Here is a 9366-nt window from a genome sequence, read left to right as displayed (position 1 = left end):
TGGATAAGGGGATGGATGAAATAGATGATGGAGATTAAGAGTACACTTATGATGAGCACTGAATAATGCCTAAAGTTGTTGAATCACTATATTGTACACCTGAAACTAATATAACACTGTATGTTAACTATACTGGGATTAAAATTAAAAACTTAATTTAAAAAATGCAAAAAACCTATATTCTAGAGGAGTCACAAACGATAGATAGATAGATAAATAGATAGATAGATAGATAGATAGATAGATAGATAGATGACCTTCAGGTAGCTGTAAATGCTATATAAGAATAATAATAAGGTTTGATAGGGGAGGGTAATGTGTGGAAACTGGGTGGCTCAGTTGGTTGGGCATCTGACTCTTGATTTTGGCTCGGGTCATGATCTCACTGTTTGTGGGATCAAGTCCTGTGTTGGGCTCTGTGCTGATAGCACAGAGGTCTCTAACTTGCTTGCTTCACGTTTTACCTTCCCTTCTTGTTTCAACCATTTGGATTCAGTAATTCAGCTTTAGAATGTGGTAACCTTAGCACAACTAGCCTGAAAACCTGATAGACCATTGCATCTGGCTATTGTCCCATGGCTCCATACCTTACATCTCACCTCTCTGCCCATCCTGGACACTTGGGACATCACTAATTGTATCATCTGGGAAGGGACACTAGTCACTCATGTCCTGTCAAATCCTGAAAGTCTTCCTCTAAAACTCTCACGTCAGATTCTTCCTTTCCATTTTCACTGCCATCAGCCTAGTCCAGACTTCCATTATCTCTTGCATCTTTTTTAAAACATATGTCCATCTTCACGTGACTTTGCCACTAGACCATAGGTTAACTGGAAAGGAAATAGAATACCGTGAATTCTGCTCTAAAATAGGATACCAGTAGTAAACCAAACCATGGCACGGGACCCCATATACAAAAATTTACTACACTGAATTTCAGACAGTAGGTTTACCACTCATTAGCATGTCAAGAAATCAACTAAGTGACTTGTGACCAGTATTTAAAAAGTGAAATAGAATAGGAAGCGACCCAGAAGTTGTACTTGTAATGCTGTTTCCCTCTCCCACAGTACCTCGCACTCTTCCTTTCCAATCAGGGTCCAGCAGAAATGATCCCACAAAAAAGGGTGGCAAGAGGAAGGGCCATTCTGCCAGCAAGGAGGTAGTGACCAGAGAATACACCATCAACATTCACAAGCGCATCCATGGAGTGGGTTTCAAGAAGCATGCACCTTAGGCACTGAAAGAGATCTGGAAATTCACCATGAAGGTGATATGCGTATTGACACCAGGCTCAACAAAGCTGTCTGGGCCAAAGGAATAAGGAATGTTCTGTACCATATGCGTGTGCAGCTGTCCAGAAAACTTAACAAGGACGAAGATTCACCAAACAAGTTCTATACATTGGTTATCTACCCTATGTACCTGTCGTCACTTTCAAAAATCTACAGACAGTTAATGTGGATGAGAACTAGTCACTGATTTTTCAGATTAAGGTGCATAAAAGAAGGGAAATAGGATAGGATAGAAAGTATCAGAGAATATTATGCATAGTAAGAGTATTATTTTGTTTGGGGTATATGATATGAATGCAAAATGTATTTTCTACAATGCATCAGTAGCCAAAAGGTTGGAAAAATACTGACTAGTGGTATTGTAAATGCTCTGCTAAAAAAAAAGTCATTAGAAATAACCTAAATGTTAAGCTTGATCTATATTTAGCATGAAAAAGTATACTAGAAGGCCTACAAAGGCCTTCAGACTTTTTGGGTTTGAACTCTGGTTCTGTTGCTTACTTGGTGACCTTCAGCAACTTACTTAAACATTTTGTGCAATTTTATCATCTGTAAAATGGGGATAATCATAGCACCTATCTCTGAGAGTTATAATGAGCTATAAATGAGTCAATACAAGTAAAATGCCTAGAACAGAGCCTAGCACATAGCAGTAAATTAAGAAATGTTAGCTATTATTATCAATATTCTCAAATTACTTGGCAATAGAAGTCATATTTTTAAATCCCATTTTTCTAACAATTACCATTTCAAGTCAGGTCATAAAGCTTCTCACACATAGAGACTAGGCCTATCATCTATGGATTTCAATACAGAATCTTTGGGTGATCACCTCAGGATCCAAAAGCCCCTTATAGGTGCTATTCTGAGAAAACTATGTTGTCCCTGCAACCTGCTTTATATCTCTCTCTTAGACACTGCCAAACATACCCAAATGTTCTGAGAAGATGTGGATCATACTGTCCTGTTCATGCCTGTGAACGCAATTTCTACCAAGTCTTTTGTTTGAGGGCCCTCATTTAATAAAACTTGTATTAATACACACTGAGCAGATGACTTCCTTCATTTATACAGTATGAGAATCCAGCAACATGATGCTTAGCGATACAAGGATGGATTATGTTTCACTGCAATTATACTGCTGACACATTGCTCTTTGAGAGCTCCTCTCCTAGTGGTTTAACAACTAACTAGCTCTAAGATAAAGAGGCAAAAAAAAAAAAAAAAAAAAAAGGCGCCCAGATTTGTAGCATGGCCAATTTCTATGGTGTAAATGTTCCCATCATGACCAGTTTCAAGCTACCAGTGTGACGTCCCTGAATACAGAGTTGGAAAGAGCTGCCTATATTCTGCTCGCATGAGCCCTAACAAGCAGTCCCCAGCATACCATCTGCATGTGACTATTTCATGTTTTCTGCCCAGTGTACATGTAAGAATGAAAGCATTTTTAATTATCAAACGTTTCTTTGTTCTGAAAATACCATTCAGTGGACTTTTCGGTTATGCCAAGGAAAAGGAAACATTTTATTCTAAAATGAAGATTTTGAGACAATGTGACTCCAAGGCACTGAACAAAGGTCTGGATAATGTAAAACGTGAATCTCTCCAGACTCTTCTTTTTTGAAGTTTATTTACGTATTTTGAGAAAGAGAGAGAGAGAGCATGTGCAGGCAGGGAAGGGGCAAAGAGAGAGGGAGGGGGAGAGAGAGAGAGAAAGAGAGAGAAAGAGAGAAAGAGAGAGAGAGAGAGAGAGAGAGAGAGAGAGAATCCCAAGCAGGCTCCGTGCTGTCAGCACAGAGCCTGACACAGGGCTCAAACTCACCAACTGTGAGATCATGACCTGAACCAAAATCCAAGAGTCGGCCCCTTAACCAACTGACCCAGCCAGATGCCCCAGACTGTTCTTTTGAAAAGGCATTCTTTTCTAAATTAGAATTCAGATCACGCAGTCCCTAAAAATGATCTCCTGTTCTTATTAGATAAGCAAATGAGAAGGAGAGATCAGATGAATGTAGAAAGGGTTTAGGGGCAAAGTCTTTGCCTCACATTGAAAAAGGACTACCAGGTTGAATGGGCTGGGATTGCAGAGCCCAATCTGAACCACTCACCTAAAGACCTCAGGGAGTGTTATTACATATTGAATAACCTAGATTTGGGGAAGTGCAAGGAAGAGGCATCACGGGGTTCTGAAGGATTGTCCTGGTAGGGCCTTTATGGCAAAGTCAACTCCAGGGGGAGCAGACATTCTGAGTCTCCACTGCCCCATAAGGGGACAGTGAGACCCAAGACCCTACAGTCTTCACCTTGACACAAGTGTGATGTACTACATAATTTATTTCCATATAAAGAGCATTCTCTATTAAACAATACATAGAGTAGTGGTTCAAAGTCAAATGCTGGAGACAGATAGGTCCAGGTTTGAATTTTCATTTTGTCACATATCAGCTGTGAGAGACCTTGGGCATATTATCTAATTTCTCTGAACCTCAGTTTCCTCAAGAGAGGAAAAAAAGTGAATATAATTGTACCTACCCCTAAGAATTATTTTGAGGATTAAACTAGATAATATAGTATTTAGCCTTGATAAGGTACTCAAAAATTAGTAATAATCGCAACCATAAATATCTCTTCAGACCCACTCCGGAGGCTAGATGCCTGATGGAAGTAGATATTTATGTCATCTCAGCATCAATGTTTACTAAATCTCAGCCCAGATTTGCAATTGTTTCCAGGTAAGTTCAGAGCTATAACCGTCTACATCTGGGTAGGAGACACACAGGAAGCAAAATTTGAAGTCTATATTTGTATAGGATGGCTTGAGTAAGTGGGTTGTACCGGTCTCTGAAGCTCACCTAAGAGCCAGTATTTCATTTCAAGAGACAATGCAGGTTATTTCTGGGGATCTTTATCAGAATCTCTGGACTCCTATTTGAAATGGTGCCATCATTCGCACCAGGACTTCTGTTGTCACTAAGGTGATCTCAAGCTGTCAATGAATGTTGATGCGACCTCAGAACTGGAAGTCATCTAAATCTGATGAAATCTTTCTTGTCTGTGTTCTTCTCTCAGACTCTTTATTATGCATTTAGTTAAGCTGGTGACACCAGATATAAGCTTTACTTTAATTAAACCATTCTCCAGTGTCCTCTCACCGCCCTGCACTGAAAGAGCGGGCATTCACGGAGACGACACTGAGGATGGAACTCTTTGTGTCAAGTCTCCATTTTACGCTGATTTTCACTGAACACAAGATGGACTGTTTGCAGCAGGACCATTGGGGATAACGGGCACTGGATTTTGTGCAATGATTTTTATCTCTGGTGTTTCTGGCGCTGATTAAGGTTTCAGGCAAACAGAGGCACTGAGGACCTAGCAACAATTGCTACGGAGCTTCCTGGTTGCCAGCAACAGTAAATGCCACAGAGACACAAAGACTCAACCTTTCACATGTACACAATAAAACCTGGAGCTTGGTTTCCTATTTCAGACACAACAGAATCTTCCAGGTAGAGCACAACAGCTTCTTCTTTCCCCCATTTATACTAGATTTTTAAAATTTTGTACAGAAACACACTGCCCGGGAGCCTGTATGACAATCTTGCTTCTAAATTTGTTCAAGAACACTTACATTCTAACCTCTCTCTTAGTACCGTCCATTTTCACTATTTTGAGAGATAAATGGAATGAAATAGTATTGTGTATCTGATCTGGAATTTTAAATAAGGTGTGACTTGTTTAATGTGTTTGGAATTGGCAATCTTCTCTACAAAGTTACGGTTAGTTTCTACCCTTCTGATAATATTCAGGAATATTATCTGAAAGATCTTCTTCCCCAAGTACAGTCTCTAATTTGTTTTTAGAAAAGGTAGAAGCATACAGAATATGAAATAGAGCACTGGCAATTTAAGGTTTTTCCATGACTCATTCAAGGAAATTGCATAATAGCCCTTCCTCTGCCAACCTCACACACTCTTCTCAAATACCTTGCTCTTTTCTTTATTCCATTCCCCCACCCCTGTCACTTTTTCTATCCTTTCTGTATGCCATTATACTTTTTCTCTCTTTTCTCTTAAGACTGTAAAACTCTCTAGGGTATAGTCATGTGTTATGCAAGGTGATAAGGGAACTGAAGTGCCCCTAAGCTTGCTAGTCTGTCTCCTAGCAACGTATGACATGTTGCTTAGTAACATGAGGGGTGAGAGTGAAGTCTCTCTCACATATCTAAAAATACTGAAATCATTAACAAAAAATAATAGGGGGCTTATTAAGATATACCATGTTTACCATATAAGTTTGCCATGGAGGGAACTTATTTCAGGCCATGCTATCTTGAGTAAACCTCTATAATTCTTATAATCAGTATACTAGAAAAACAGCTTTTCTTATAAAGAGATAAAACAGCCTTTTCTAATCCTTTCTTTTCTACACATGCATAATCAATGTTTCTGCAGAATGAAGAAGTGTTTCCTAAATGATCTCTTAGGCTGCACAGATGAAGAAAAACACAGCCTTTCCTCTTCTCTGCACATGCATAATTGATTTGTAAATCTAAATGAAGACTGAGAAATGTTTCCCAAAACACCTCTCTAGGCTGGGTGTCATTTGGGAGTTATGTCTTTTAAGATTACAACAGTCTGGAAAGTAATTCTCTGCGAACTTATTCAGTGGTTTTCAGAATTCAGAAATAACTGGATCATACCACCCCAAACCATTACAACTCTTTAGTTCCAAAATGGTAAATATTAATCGAAGGGAATACTATTTACTGAATTAGATCTACTCAGTCTGACTCTGGTGCAGGATGCAGGAACTGGGAATCAGTTAACTAGCCCCCTAGTTACTTTAGCACTTTTAGGAAAAACTAGTATAGAGGGTGATTCTAATATGTTACAAAGGGTTATCCTCCACTATTTTGTCTCTTGGATTCATACGTAGGCATGGAGCCTACTTAAAGCAAACATTTCTAAATGAAATAAATAAGTAAACGCTTAAAAAAATAAAAATAAATTTAGATCTTGAGCTGTGTTTTTGTTAGAGAATTTAGGAGAAACGTATTTGCTTGGATTTATCCTTTTAAACTCAAACTTGCACGAGGCAGGCAATGTGAGACAGACAGCATGATCGTTTTATAAAGAATGTAGAGGTGGTGGTATGGTGTGAGACAGTGAACACTATCCTGGGATGAAGTTGGGAAATGTGACAGTTCTTTGTGTCAGCAGCTCCTGCACTGTCCTCTCTCACACAGCACTGGACACAATGTATTGTAATAGCAGTTTCAGTCACTAGACCTTGAACTCCTCTGGGCCAGGAAAAAAGTTTTACGTCTTTTGCGCCAATGCTTAAAGAAGAAGCTTCAAAGACCAAGTCCTAAATATTCTGCCACATCTTGCCCTTGAACTAGCCCCTTTGGCTAATAAAATTGGCCAAGCTTTAGAGGCACCTGGGTGACTCAGTTGGTTAAGCATCTGACTTTGGCTCAGGTCATGATCTCATGGTTTGTGAGTTCGAGCCCCGTGTCAGGATCTGTGCTGACAGCTCAGAGCCTGGAGCCTTCTTCAGATTCTGTGTGTCTCTCTCTCTGCCCCTCCCCTGCTCATGTTCTGTCTCTCTTTCTCTCTCTCAAAACTAAATAAATGTTAAAAAAATTTTTTAATTGGTTAAGCTTTAGAAAAATAGTTATTTGTTCATTATGCAAATATTTAGTAAGACAAATTGAAATATAATGGACAGAATTTAGTGATCAGTTGGGAGTAACTTGAAAGAGTTGATATACATAAAGTGCTAAGAATAGTGCCTGGTATATAGTAAACATTATACAAGGTTATTCTTATTTTAGTCTAGCTTGGTAGACTAGGCAGATGACAATGAACTGATATTGAGGATATAGAATAATGAAGAATATAGAACACTAAAGAGGGTAATGGAGAAGAATAACTAATTCCATTTAGATATGTTGAACTTGAGATACCCACAGGTCATCCAAAGGGATAAAGCCAAGTAAGAAATATAAGTCCTGAAGATGGGAACATGTTGTATAAGACATTTTAAAAGTGAATTCTGAATTTTTGTGTGGCTAGTGCTACATAAAAATAGACCAGTTGTAATTCCTCAGTATTTTACTTCCTACAACATGAAAACATCGATTCTGTTGTTCACTAGTAAATCAGCGTCACCCTGATTTATCTATGCTATGGAATTAGTTAAGACAGGCATTTGAAAGAAAGAAGAGAAGTGCACATTTGGATGGTTGGGGGAAGGGACTTTGGGGCATCTTTGACTACTATCAAATGCCTGCAGCCAGTGCACCATGGCAACCTTCCCAGGCTGCCACCTAATTTCCATATGCTTTAAGGGGAGGGTGGGGTAGGATGGAAGTGAAGCCTTCAGTGTGCATTCTTGTGAGTGTGTGTAATTTGGGCTAATAAAATGCAACCAAATTATAAATTGTGTTTTATGGAAAACTGAGATTATCTGCTGCCTCTCCACTTTCTTCTTTTTTTTCTCTTCTCAGGATGCCTTTGAGCCTCTTCAAGTTTTGTCAAAGGTTGGATTTCAATAGTAGGCTTGCAGCCAGAGCAAAACTACAAATTAAAATGTGTATGTCAGGACATAAATATGTTGTTCAAAAGAGTTCACTAAGTGCCTGAACATCAATGAGCGACCTCAAAGCACTGTATTACAATACAAGAGATACATTTTTAATATTATAGGGTAGAGGTGTTTGCATTATTTCATAAGTCTTACTTCTGGGATCGAAATTCATTAATATTTCTCTCTACTATACAACAAAAGTCCTTCCCAAAATAGATGAAACTCAGTTACCAGAATCACCACTGATAATTCTTACCACTGTTATTCAGAAAAACTTATTATTTAGTAATATTGCATTGTGTTGACCAGAGTTTGAAAAAGATAATGTTAAGCTTTAAATAAAATTCTGAATTCAGGTGTGGGTCACATTCTTACCTAAATTGTTAATGAGGAATTTGGCCAAGGTGAATGTAGCAGGTAGTCTTTAAGGGCCATACACAGTAAGAGCCAAATCACTCAATACATCGATCAGTACTGAACCCTAAAGTAAATAAATGTAAATTCACCATGTCAGCATAATCATGTCCAGGAAGACTAGCCAGTCGCTCTGCATTATGTTCCCCTGTAACCAACTCTGCTCTGTCTATTCTTTCTGCACATAACAGTCAGAAGGATCTTTCTGAAATGCAAAGTTTATTATTCCTCTTTCCTTTAATGGCTCTCATTGAGTTTGGAATAAGGTCCTTTCATAATCAATTCTTTGCTATAATCCTCCAGCCACCCAATCCCTTTCTCCTTACACTTCATGTAATAAACCATAACAAACCATTTCCAGTTTCTGAAACTAACCCAACTGTCTGTGTATTTGCATGTGCACTCTCTTCTCCATTTGTACCTGCTACTTCTATTTATTTTTCAAGACAATCCCAAGAATTGCCTCTTCCAGGAAGGTTTCCTGCATTCTTTATACCACACCATCCCCCAAAGACCTAGAGGTTATAGGTAATATATATCTCCTTGCACAGGACCATGCCATGCCTCTTTCTTGGGACTTATCAGAATGCATTATGTCCAATTAAATCTTAGCCAAATAAACATTTATTTATCCTACACTATACCTAGCCCAATATATGCAACTTAGTAGGCAATCTTATGTGTTTCCAAAAAGAAGAAACAAATGAATAAGTGTTTGAAAAATATAGGGCTGATCATTCATATGAGTTAATTACTTGGGTTAAAAAAGATAATTTAGAAAATAATGAAGTTGAAATATGTATGAGCTACTGAGAGGAGGGTTCCCAAATATACATATGGTAGCTTGATTCATGACAAAAGTGTCACTGGAGTCCAGTGGGGAAGTATGGTCTTATAAATAAATAGTGTTGGGCCAACTGGATATTCATATGGGGAAAAAAACAGATCTGACCTCTACATCACATCAAACACACACAAAAATATCGGTTCCTGTATGTATTGTGGAACTAAATGTAAAAGCTTAAACAATAAATCCTTTAGAAGAATCCATGACCTGTGGATAGGC

At 38.4% G+C, this 9366-nt stretch overlaps 1 pseudogene; it reads left to right on the top strand.

The window, feature by feature from the left end:
- The first annotated feature begins 261 nt into the window (after nucleotides 1–261).
- Nucleotides 262–2529, top strand: LOC122240344 (annotated as a pseudogene).
- The last annotated feature ends 6837 nt before the right edge of the window (nucleotides 2530–9366 follow it).

This window comes from Panthera tigris, chromosome B4 (genome assembly GCF_018350195.1).
Source record: "Panthera tigris isolate Pti1 chromosome B4, P.tigris_Pti1_mat1.1, whole genome shotgun sequence".
Taxonomy (NCBI): Eukaryota; Metazoa; Chordata; class Mammalia; order Carnivora; family Felidae; genus Panthera; species Panthera tigris.
This window is presented reverse-complemented; position numbering and strand designations above follow the sequence as displayed.